The 13411-nt window shown below is 36.4% G+C and overlaps 1 protein-coding gene across 2 annotated transcripts in view; it reads left to right on the top strand.

Moving 5' to 3' along the window:
* Nucleotides 1-13411, top strand: part of lrfn2b (leucine rich repeat and fibronectin type III domain containing 2b) — a 51151-nt gene that overhangs the window by 22076 nt on the left and 15664 nt on the right. Inside the window, exons 2-3 of one of the 2 annotated variants that reach the window (XM_087813215.1) lie at nt 10277-10372; nt 12909-13003. The gene's annotated coding sequence lies outside the window, so the exon portion shown is untranslated. Of the gene's footprint in view, nt 1-10276; nt 10399-12908; nt 13004-13411 lie in introns of both variants that reach the window. The other variant, XM_087813214.1, reaches the window with a different exon arrangement.

The following is a 13411-nucleotide window of genomic DNA, read 5'->3' as shown; positions in this document are numbered from 1 at the left end:
CCATTAGGACATTATTATGGTCTTCACTCAAGCCAGCTATAATCTTGCCTTGTTTTGTTTATACAACAAGTCCCTTGAGGTGGAGACTTCCGGGATTAATGACGTGCAGTGCGTATCATGATGCTTAACTAATCACAGAAGAGTGGGTGAGGTTATGGTGAACAAGATTTTATCTCTGGAAACGGTGAATGGGACTTAAACACATTTCTAATGTAAAATTACGTTTTTTACAAACAAACACATACTGATAAGTACAGATAGAGGTCAAAGATCTATTTAGAGACACTAAAATCAACACATTAGTTGTTTTAAGTTGGTTAACAAACCATTTACTGTCCGGTGAAATGTCACCACCATTCATCCAAGACTTAAAGCATTTGATATTCCTCTAAAAGGTATCATAGCCATTATAACAATTATTAATTAAATCATACTACACTAAGAGCACACATTGTAAAGTTGGAAGTATTTACTATAGGTAATGTGCAAAATGATGGTGTGTCAGAAATATTAATGTAGTTTATTAACATATACTAGTTTTAGTTTAATCTGAATGTATGTAAATACTGTATATATAGCTATGTACTCCAGAGGTACTGTGAATTACAGTGTACAGGTTAAGGTTTTTTCCACTGTAACTGTCAAATTCTTAACTCTTGTGGCAGAGTAGTATAAGATAATCGAAGAGGAGATCCAACAAATCAGAAGCCTCACATTTTTAGCTTAAATGACTCATATTCACACATTGGAGAGCTGATCTAGAGTAACTACGCCCTGTATCTGCTATGGGATTTTTTTCCTTACCTTCCCTACACCAAATAAATGTGTCAGATGTTAAAGTTCTTACTGGACACATATATTTCTGCAGTTTTGATTAAATAGCAGACCTGACAATTAAACTACCTTAACAAGGATATTTGTCAACTGCCAAATAGTATTAAATACAACACAACTAATTTGTATTTTTTGTTTATACAGCTACCATTTGTTATGTAAATAAACAAATGAAATGCAAACACAGTATTTAATATTACATAAATAATTTAAAATACAATCTACAGATGGATAAAGGTGACAAAAAAAAATTAAATACAATATTGCCTAAATGTATAAAACAACAATTGTCATCAAAAAGTGTGTATAGATAGTACTGAATTGATGTGTTTTTTTTATTACAAAATAATATATACACAGTGGGGAAGAGATCTGGGAGAAGATGACCTCAGCAGGCTTGTCAGGCCAACAGTGAATAGCAACCAGATTTGTGCTTTCTCACATTATTCACTGAGGGAAACGGAAGCAAGTGGACATAGTAATCCTCTTCTATGTCTGTCTGGTTTTAATTGCAGTATAATGTGGTACTGAGCTGATGTCAGGAAGAAGCTTATATTGACCCGGATAAATCTACAGTCCGCTTTAACAGCATTGACATTTTACATTTACATGGAAAGGTAAGGCTGGCAAGATATGGCTGAATGTAACATTAACTACTCTTGTACTCTGGAACTGCACCCCAGTTTCTACTCCCATATATTTACAGTTCATGACGGACTTTTTATATATCACTATAATCTGCCCCAGCAACAATGGGCCAGTACCGATCTCATTCATCCTGTACATGATAAGAGAACAAATTAAAATTAAAATGTTATCATCAGATTTATACATAATGCTATTTAAGTGTGTTGGATTAAAAAAAAGAGGAGCAACATGTAGAGCAGGTGACATTATTACTGTATTACAATTATCTTATCTAAGTGACGCATTATCCAATTGAATAGAAGGAGGCCAATACTTTAGCACGACTGTACAATTGTCACCACAGCCTGATAACTGCCCAATCAGTCTGAGCTAAAAAAAACAAAAATATGTCCTTGACAACTTGAAAAAAATATGTTTGAGTCATCACTATACAGTGACGTCACCAAATCTTTTTTTTACATAGCTTTAAGTACATGTGAATAAAACAAAAGGTCCAGATGGTTGGTTACAGCTTCTGATCCTTATCCCTTTCTAGTACATTTTATAATGCAGGATTATGGTCAGACAGAATTTCAATGTACACTTCACATAAACACACACGCATAGTAGTGTAAGCATATAGTGGACCATGTTGTACAACGGTAAATGCAGCAGCAACGTCATGACCCGCTTATTTCAAGGAAGAAAGTTGTTCAGCTTGGGTATTTTTTCTATCCAAAAGGTTTAAGGGACTGAATCTATGCTTATATATTTAAGCGGTTTATTGCAAGTGGAGAACAAAATATGATGTTTTTTCCACTATACTGTGTTTCATAGCAACAGGACAGAGCTTGTAAATGACATATCCTGTCCTGTCTAAAAACTCATTATTTGTGCTCCCTGTTTAAACTTGGAAGCTTCCAAATAGTTACCTTACATTTTTTGGGCTATTTGTGCTTTCACCAGTTACCTCTGACTGCACCTTTCATGCGCTGTATGAGTACGCTTGGTACATTACGCAATTATTTAAGAAGGATCTCTTTGACACCATATAGAGAATTTGCTTTCTGATAAAAATGAAGACGTTAAATACGTATATATAAAACGCCATTTTCGTTTTTTCACACATATACTAAATAGTTGTTAAATTAAAGACAAATTTAAATGGAATATGGTACATTAAAAAATGTTGTAGATTATAAAAATGCTCATGTTCAATAATAGCAAGGTCAGATGAGAGATAAATGCATATCATGTATCAGGATTATAGTGATATATAAAATTCCTTCCCTGATCAGAATATTACTTTAATCATCATTTTAAAGTAGACGTTCACTTGGGGCTGCAAATTGTTGTGTTTGCTTTTCAAGAAATCATCTCAGCTGCTGTACATCCAGCTGCAAAGATAGATTTAGTGGACGCTCATTTTTGTGGGGCAATTAAATAGGTGTACCATTAAACTCCAGCGCACAGTAAATGCAGGTCATCAATTAATCATCATCTGAGTCAAACATTTAACAGTCCTGATGTTCTCTATATTTGAATTCTAAGTCATTACATTCAAATGTTTGTCAACCATATTTGGGGACGGTTTTCCCTCCAGTGGTATGACGCGTCGTGTCAAAAGAAAGAACAAGTTTGAGCTGAGTCTGCTGAGATAACGGTGTTGCCAGGGTTGTCCAAATTTTGGTTTATGCCAGGTTTCGGTAACAAAGAGTAAATCTAATTCATTCTATTTAGACCTCTACTTGTTGATTATGTTTTTTGGTCTTCATTAATGACATTGTATGATTGGCTAAAATATTAGCTTTTTTATTCTTGTGGTTGTAAATATTTGGTCTATTGCTATTATACTTTTCTCTTGTATGGGGCAGAGACTATCCATTAAAATTCTGATTTAAGTTATTTTAAATGATTATCAATGCAGCTTAACTTCTTTGACTAACCTAATGTGCTTTAATTTTTTAACCAAAACTGGTACTTAAGTTATTATAATATTCACCTTTTGTTTGCCGTTTTTGCTTGTGTTTTGCAACAATTGTATTTTCACTTCCTTGAATTCAATTTAATCAAAATTGTCAATATATTTTTTGTGATTTAAGGATACTTTTACATGTCAAATAAAACTATATCAGAGAAGAGAAAAACAGCTCCAAGTGTATCTCAATGAGTTACAGTGTCGAGAGACGGAGAGATTAGGGAGTAGATTAGGGTTCAGGCAGGGCCATGGAGAGAAATCCTGACCTGATGGAACCGTCCAGCAGCATGCTCCAGGGGTATTGAGAAATGTGTTGAAACACTGGGGCTCTGGGAGGGGTAGAAAGGAAGAGGGTTCGTAGTCGGATGATATTCATGGCTGTCCATGTGATGTCACACATAGTAAACATTTTGACACACAAACAATTATTTTACAGTATTCTATACATGTTATTGGATCATTATTTGTTGGTGACTATCAACCTTTTATTTGACGTACAAGCACATACTGTACATCCGACATTCTTGGCTCTTTTGTTTTGCCTGTTGCTTTGTTGATCAATAAACATTAAAATACATGTGTAATACAGGTTCGCACAATTAAACCTGTTGTGTGATTTGGCTATGTTAAAGAACACTGAGAAAAAATGGTCATATACATATAATGAGTCAATGAGGATCATGCATGCCAAACACATGATGTGCACATTGCCAAAGTCAATTCCCCTGCTCAGGCACTGAATTTGAATGGGCTCAATTGGTTCACTTTTGTGGAAGACAATATGCTAAACATACAGAAGGACCCAACGTTTGTCAATTCGTGCGACACGAGTATTATCTTAACTTGGGCTGAACGATTTACGGCATTTGCGATATAATTGCGATTTAAAAAAATGCGATTACTATATCGTAAAGGTTGAGATTTTATTTAATTTCATTAACACACAAATAACTAATATGATGATGGCAGCTCAGATGAATGAAAGAACCAGACTTGAATGTTTTCAACACATTGTGATATCGGTTCGTAAGTTTGAATTGAGACGAGTGCTGCTAGCGTTTGTATGTGCGCTCACTTCTGGCGTCCCTGCGTATGTGCGCGTGTGCGCAGTGTTTGTGTGCTTATCCAAAGTTTGTTACCTTGTACAATCACACAATTCCAATTGTATAAATTACAATATATTAATGTGTATCACAGGAGATGCACTTAAATATAACAGAGTAATATGATCAAATGTGCTGTAAGAAAAGGGAGAATGACTGACCAGTGCTTGCACTTTTCTTTACTCTTACTTAAGTTTGGATGATTTATTATTGACTCATAAATATAAATATTTACATCACACATTTTTAGCACCTTTTTGCAGGAGTTTTTAAAGTATTTGCAGCTTATATATTATGTCTGTGTACAAGTGTCATAAAAGTAACTAAATAAACCTCAATTTATTTCAATGAATGCTTAATTTGCCTTTATCTTAAAATGGCTAAATAACTTTATCTTAACAATCACAAAGACATACATTTTACTGTGAAGTGAATAATGTATTGCATTGGAGAAAAAATGAATTAAAAAAAAGCGAACATTGTAAAAGATAGTTGCAATATTTAGGAAAATTATCGCAATAATATTATTTTCAATCATCGTTCAACCCTAATCTTGACAAATGTTTTTCTTGTTGTAATAATCCATTTCTCCGCAACAACTAGTCAAAGGATTCCAGAATTAAGCCCGCATCATAACTCGTCTACCACATCACTCCTGTCCTCCAACAGCTCCGCTGTCTTACAGTTCAGTACCGTATCAAATTCAAAATCCTCTGGTTAACATTCAAGGCCATCCTCAACCTCGGCCGCCCATATCTGTTTAAATATTCGGAATATCTATCCGACCTCCTCCGTGTTACCTCCCGCTCTCTCGGCTCTTCTTCCTCCTTACACTTGTCTGTCCCCTCCGCCCATTTAACTACCGTGGGGAGCAGAGCATTCAGCCGCTCTGCTCCCCTCTCCGGAATTCATTAACACTCCAGCTCAGTCCATGGATACATTCCCCCTTTTAAAGTACTAACTCAAAACACCCCTATTTAAGACTGCCTACTCTATCGGATGCCTTGCTTTTTAAGTATATTGATTTATTGAAATTGAGCTTAACATACACGATATATATATAATTCGTTTTAATACCTGTAATGATACTGATGATCGACTGTGATCAGTTGGATGGTGGAAAAAGACAGCCAAGGATTCAACTTGAATCCAGACCTTCATAGCAAAATGATGGAATACTTGCAATTGCAAAGTCAATTGGCCAAAAGTCAGAGGCCTGCAGACCTTCCCTTTAAAACAAGAGTAATCCTATTGTTCTAGTAGCTGCACCTTAACAATATTAAAAAGCAGTGGCAGGCCGTGCATTTCACACATAGGCCTTCAGTGGCACACTTTTGAATCAATCCATCCCTCAATAATACTTTAAGGTTCTTTATACACCACAGGGATCTAAGCATGTACTGTTATAGGTCAAGACGGTTATCATCAAATGAAAACATCAGTGCATTATATCAAAATATCTCTCCCACTAGTCTGTTCGGTTTCCATGCCCACACTTGCTCTGCATTCATTCTTTTTGTTTCATGCATTGTTCTTTCTTTCATGTTAACGAACAACATTAATGAAACAAAACTTGATCGTACAGGAGACAGCAAGAGTACACTAAAATGCCTCAGCATCTGTAAAAGACCAAAAAAGTAGATTTATGTTTGAGATAAAGGGCTGTTAATGAACATCCGGAGCAAGTACCGTAAGGGTGGAAAGATTAATCATATTTCTTACAGGATCCTACACCTAACCTTCTTTCAGCTCTGATCTAAGAAGAAAATATTTTCCATTATAATCTGTCAGTTGACACAATTATGTTATATATATGTTGCCAGATTCCTTGTTTATTCTTTCCTGTCATGTATGAAACATGGGTAGGGAACGTGTCCCACATTCTATTGACAAAGATTGGCCCATATAAATTGTTTTATTGGCGCATAAAACAAATTGTCCCTAATCTTGGTCCTAAGTGAGTTGGAGCAATGTAAAATAATAGCCTTGCAGATGTCAGTAATGTGTAGTTGATGTTATTTCAGTCAATAAATCTGTCTTTAAATGGGTCAGCGGGCCATCACTACTCAACTTCCTCCCACAGTCCAAAAACATACAGGGAAGCTTTTGTAGCCGTCAGCTGCGGATGTTTCCGATCAGTTCTAGCTGGGTGTCTGTCGCTGACGGACAGACACAGGATGGAGTGGCAGAGACATCATGTTATTGACAAAAATGTGTCAAAAAGTATTATAAAATTGAAATAAACACTGTTTTAATAGGAAAATGCTTTAGAATAGAATAGAATAGAAAAGCTTTATCCATCCCCAGAGGGGAAACACACTTTCACAACAGCGCAGTTGAAAAAAATAAAGTGCAAGGAAAAAAGAAATATTTGTATAGTTTGCAACAGAAACCTAAATGCATCCAATCCACATCCAGAAAGACGTCCAATAACCATGTGTGTTTGTTCCTGAAATGGTGGAATGGAATATTCAAATATATTATATTAGAACATTTGAATACCGATGGAGCTCAAACCTTAACATTGTTCATTGTAGGCCATTGTAGTGCAAGAGGACAGCTAGCATATGATAAAATGCAGCATTAATACCCTGTAATGGACACAATGATGGGTTTCCAAGCTCTGCTAATGAAGGCTCTCAGTTATTTATGTGCAAAGTAAAGTATAATATGCAGGGATGATGAAGACATGAAACAACAGGAGGCTGACCTATGAAGCTAATACACTTATAACAGACCTGCCATGGTGCAGCAGTGAGTAGGATTAAGGCTTATCACATGTGCTCACATTTATATAAAGTTAAGCCCCCTGACTCAGGAGTCATACACCCTCTGCTGGTGCTGGACTAAATCTCAAAGTTACTCTGTACTAATGCTGCTCTGTATTTATGCTATTTACCAGTACCTAAGTAAAACTGCTTGTGATTCTGCGATTATTATTCATTTGTTTTATGACCACTAGCTTTTCTATATCACTTCTTTTCCTGACAAGATTCTGATCCTACTTTTTGTTCAATGTGTTGTGACTTGTTTAAAAAATGTTTAGTTTCATAACATGAAAAGAAGAATAAAAAAGCTCCATGAGCTCAATTTCACAGAGCAGGTTTAGAAAAACCCTGAATTTGTTTTTTTTCTGCAAATGAGCTTCAACTCAGTCTTTTCAATTTCACAAAGCATGTTCATTATACAATGGAGTCGGTTAACATGGCCAGAAAAAAACCCTCATTGCTTTCAGTAGTAGTTAGCAAAAAATATCAATCAGGAGAAGTTAATATGATCCTGGATGTTTGTTTTCTATTACCTGATGTGTTGCTTTACTGTATATTTCACAAAATATGGTTTAAATGATGAAAGTTCATCTTGTCTCACTGTATTGATAGACAACCTTAGTGGGGTTGGGACAAAGATGCGCCGACCAATTGACGTTGCTCACATAAGCTGCAATAAAACAATGATTACACCTGTCAATAATGTTTATTTCTCATTTACTAGCAGCATCAGGGGTCGTTTTTAATGGCTGCAGCAAAGCTTTAATTAAATCGCAACTTTCTCAGATTATATTTTTTTTAATTTTACACTATTTAGGAAATAATATTACTGTGCTATAACTGTTTTGTTCTTGTAAACAAAAACAAAAACATTTTCTGCAAATTTGTTGACTTTGTTTTTACATATTATCACTTTCTGCATTCTTGTACTTATGTAAATGTTTTATTTCCAGTAGAAGTTGAGGGGGTGTGACGCTTTTTAATGGTTGCACAGGTTAACCTGTTGATGAGGGATGGCATGTAAAATTCCATGCTCTGTAGCTTTACGTCAGGAATGATTAAAACCCATTTTCTGAAATCAAAAAAAATCTTGAAATGAGAGTTTTAAGTTGGTCAACCCACAGGCTTGTTAAACATGCTTGAAGCAGACCATTACACTCAAAATGACAAATTCATTGATTGTTGTTGAATTAAATGTTAACTTGATAAACAACTGTAAAAACATAGCATCCTGCTAAATTATGAATAAGTGCTAGTAAATTCTAAGAAATATTTAAAAACATGCTTTACATGGTAAAAGGCATTACAAAAAGAAAATTGTAAATGGAAATATTCTCTTGAAATGTTATTTAAATTAAAAATTGAAACTATTCAATATTCAAGGGACCTGCTCAGGATTGACTGGTGTGATTACTTTTTGTTGTAAGATATCGTGGTGTAAAGCTAGGAGATAAATAGGTCAATTCTATTGATTAATCCTTCTACAGTACAAGAGCCAGTACGTTGTGAAAGTAAGAGGAGTCAAAGGAAAGGTCACATTGCATCCGACCATTTTTCTGCATTACTTTTTCATTGTTTTTTTTATTTTATACACAATTGTTCATGGGGTTATCTAAGTTGACAAACATTCACATACTGTGATTTTAGATTTATTTTTGTAGGCAACTACTCAGCAGTCTTCAAACAACAGCCTCCCGACTATAACATCCTGTTCAAATGATTATGGCCACTGTTTGTCATTTTCTGATGCTGACAGCAAACATGCTTTGATTCCGCAAATCAAAGTTTGATGAAAATTGAAAGGGAAAGCTACTTTGCGATGACATGACAAAAACCATTATGAATGCCTAAATAAATTGTGTTTCCCCCAAGCAATCAAAACTGCTTCAGATGTGGCATGTTCCTAGTCTGTTGTAGTCAGCATCAAAAGAAAAATAGAAAAGTAGAAAGAAGGGTGATAATTTGTAAAGTGCAAAAGGGTAAATGAAGATTTATTCTTCACAGTCCACTGACTTGGCTTGCCCAAAGTCGTTCTTACTATATTTGACTCACCAGCATTGTAAAATACACATTTCTGAAATTATAATTGCGGGTAAAAACAACAACGTGTGAAACATCACATTAAATTGCAAAAAAAAAAACAGCAGAAAAAGGGTCTCTCTAAAAAAAACACTCTCCCCTAGCATCATCTTCCTCCTTCAACATCCCCACTTCTCTTGCTCGTATGGCCAACTGCAGTCTGCCCCGAGAACTCCTTCCTACCTAATATCTGTAACATCGACACACCGATTGTTATTAAATGTCACCTGCTCATAGCTTTTCTATTTTCCTATTTAAAATTAATAATTTTAGCGTATTGTATCTTTTCTAACTTATTAGCTTGTGTCATATTATTTTACAATTTACCTAATATTATTGCTATTATAAAATGGCATCTTTCTTTATGCTTCTGAAACCAGGGACTGCGTGTCCCGTGAAGAAGCAATTGTTTTCAATGTGTGTCGATCCAACCAGTTTGAAGTGCCCTGATGTAGCTCTGTAGAAAGTCAATTATAATACAACAAATACAAAAAACATTGCATGTAATCTACCTGAAGAACTAGAGAAGCTTCCTGGGGGAAGAAAAGTGTTGAAAATGTGTTTAAATGCATTAGTTACATTTCAGCAGAATGCTATTGTCGACTTTATCACTTTTAACTCACCTGTGGATCTAACAGTGGAGTTGAAAATAGATATGATGGATTTTCTTAATAGGTTGTATTTGTTTTCTCCTTTGATTCTTGAAACAACAGATTTATCAATGCTCATTAAAATTTAAAAAAAAGTGGAGATGCTTTTTGATCAATGAACAATGATGTGAACTTCTTTTTTTACTATTATGGTCATCGATTTTGAGACTATTGATGCAGACAATCATGTTTGCTGTTCATGTCTTTATAATGTTCTCACTGTCTCTACTTCCACAGCTGCACTGCAATGAGGAAAATTCCAGAGCTGATGACCCAGCAAATGTATGCAGATGGAGTCCAGACCTCCCTCTCCTAGTGGTCACCCTGCCTATTGTGAGTTTTCTACACACATGGAACAGGTGAGGAAAATATGTCAGTGGGAAATGTACCTGCTATCCTGTGTATTCCTTGTTTACCACCATCCAACACCCTGCTGTGATGGGCTATACTGTCTCAGGGGCTGCTCTGCACAGTCTGCAACGCAGGTTCTTCCTGTTGTGATAGACCCCAGTTTCTATTGAGCTTGGTGGTGGTCATGTGCAGCCTCTGTGCTGTCTTCAGTCCTGCCTTTATCAGCCAGTGGTGTGTTTCTGGGTGCCATCTTGATGATATACTCAATAACTTTTTTCTCAGTGACAAAAGTTTCTTTATGTGCTACATCATGTAATAGGCTTTCTTGGAATCAATGTAGGCGGTGCACAAATTCGTGTTACCGGACTTGTTAACAATTAATAATTGCTTGGCTCCTCTCATGTCATTTCCCTTGTATGCTCTGAAGGTATTGATCCACATTCTCATCCATCTTAGCTACCATGGTGCCGGATAAGAGCTCTTATGTGGTTATGAGGCAGCTAATTTATGCTTTCCCTCTAGTACCAAACCCGTACCTGCCTTGAAGAAAACTACTTTTTGCAAATGTATTAATAGAAAATTAAAAAAAGAAAACTTTTCAAAGCCTTTGCCATGAAGCACAAATAAACCTGGGTCCACTTATCATCCTTTGGATGTTTCTATGGCTTAATGGGAGTCCTCATTTAGTCAATTTAGTTGATTGGACATGATTTCAAAAGGCAGAAAATGTATTATATAAGGCTTCTCTGGTTACAGGGCATGTCAGAGTACAAGTCATAGCCCCAGTGAAGGGGAAGTGAAGTCAGTCGGAAATACATATCACTGCAAGGCCCTCCAGCAGAGCTTTGCTGATGGTTTATCTCCAGGGACAATGCACTCAACACACAGCAGGTGGCAGGCTCCTCTTACCCTTAAAAAAGGGTCTTTCCCGTAATATAGCCTTCAAAAGACCTCTGCCACGAGGGGTGAAACTAGGTGGCGTGGCTGATGGACCTTACATTCATTTGTATGAACAAGGTTACGTTAGGTATTCAGGATTTTTACTTCATGCATACTTCAGCTCTCCAGTAGAGCATTGATGATGGGTTCTTTACTAAGCCAATGACAACAGGCGAACATGAACATGGCAGGCCCACAAGCGTCAATGAGGAAGAAGGATCTGTAGCCTGGAGATAGGCCTTGTTAAGGCGGAGGACCAAGGAGGAGCATTGCAGGTCTTATTCACCTTAAACTCGTGGTGGGCACAAAGACCCATCTCTGGTTTGCCACCAATTGGTGCATATCCAAGCAATTGGCTGACATGACCCAAAATTAAAAGCACTGAGTAGCCAGTGCCTTTTCACATATACTTCTACCATTGAAAACAAACAGTCTGTCCATGCGACTGAACCCCTCCAGTGGCCTAAGATAGGTAGAAAGTTCCATCACCGCACACAAATGATGGAAATGAGCTAGGCTGAATCTCTGATAGGCCGCAGTTATAAAGCTCCATACAGAGGTACATTAACAGTCTGCAGGTGTAAAACCCGATTTGGATGCCACTGGCTGAATCACACCTACTGGTGGAAACAACCAACCACAATACCGTGTTGAGTTTTTCTGACTTGTCTAAGAAACCATCTGAATACAATATTCTCTTCATATACCTACGCTATATGCCTGCTCTTTGAAGTATCAAAAAAGGATCTACTGAGAATATCTCAAATGCGCCTAAATTCTTCTCCAGCCTTTTTAGTAAATGTGTGCTCTTGAAAGGCTAAGCATTCAAAACCACCAAATACTTTAATTTCCCCCGTGAAAGAGGTGCTTGATGAATCAGAAGTATGCCGTTTATATTCCATACAGATATGCAGATATACAGATACAGATATCATGACTCAGCTAAATGTGCATAAGAGAGTGAGGAGTCTAACAGCTGCACATTTATTTATTCATGAGATCTACCAACTATCAATGTCTCTTTAGCAGCAGCAGCTGAAAGGTTCATCAGAAGAGAGGGAATATAAATGATCTGGAGATATGGGCGGGGGGGACTTTCAACTTGAAGATTTACTCTTGTTTAGGATTTATTTCGTAGGGAATTCCTTTATGTTCCCAACCTGGCAAATACCAAGCCAGCTAGGATAATCTTGGGTGTAAAAATAATGGGTCATATTTTTATATGTGTTGTGAAAAAAAATATTGCCAAAAGTAGCTTTTTAATTGTTGAACAATATGTGACCAGTTCAATCATTTAATTCTTGAAAATGTGAAAATATGAACAATTAATGCATATTTAATTATTTAATATTGTTGTTTTTTTGTGTGAATGTTGGACCTAATCTGGCAAAAAGGAAGTTCTCTGATTGTATGTCAAACGCCTTCCCAAAACTCTATATAGTCCAGTTGACGTGCTTTGGAACCATTTGGATAACACTGCTTCATGTGCAGCTATTGGACACCCTTTTTTTCAGAGCAGCATTAGTCTATTAATTTATTTGTCTCAACCTGATGGCGTCTTTCTGTTCTCTCTTGTCAGGTTATCCAGTTCTGTTGCCGCGATGGGAGTACAAACATGAAGACTGTGATAAGCAGGGTGAACCTTGAGTAAGCCTATGGCAGACCGCAGTACAGGTGAGAAACTTGAAACTAATAATTCTAAATAATAATTTCTCATTCATGGTTGATGCCACTTTTTGTCAGTCCATCCCAGATGAGCTCAGAACTTGCTGCTTGCGTGTGGGGATCTCATGAAATTGTTGGTCTGAAAAATTCTTACTTTAAATTATTCATTTTTTACTCATGCAGTTATTCACTTAGTGGAGAACCTTGACCAATCCTTGCCTATTAACAACTAAGTCTATCAGGAATGCTCTTTTATACCTCGCCAGATTTTAATAACCTTTGCATTTGTTGAAATTGTGTTGTTGTTTTATGTAGATGACATAAATGTAACCACTGATTAGGGCCTTTTCAATACTCTGTTGCATCAGATCATTTAAATGGTTAAATGTTACACCTTGTGGATCACAAGTACATATT

The sequence above is a fragment of the Callionymus lyra genome, chromosome 17, assembly GCF_982586985.1.
Source record: "Callionymus lyra chromosome 17, fCalLyr1.hap1.1, whole genome shotgun sequence".
Lineage (NCBI taxonomy): Eukaryota > Metazoa > Chordata > Actinopteri > Syngnathiformes > Callionymidae > Callionymus > Callionymus lyra.
This window is presented reverse-complemented; position numbering and strand designations above follow the sequence as displayed.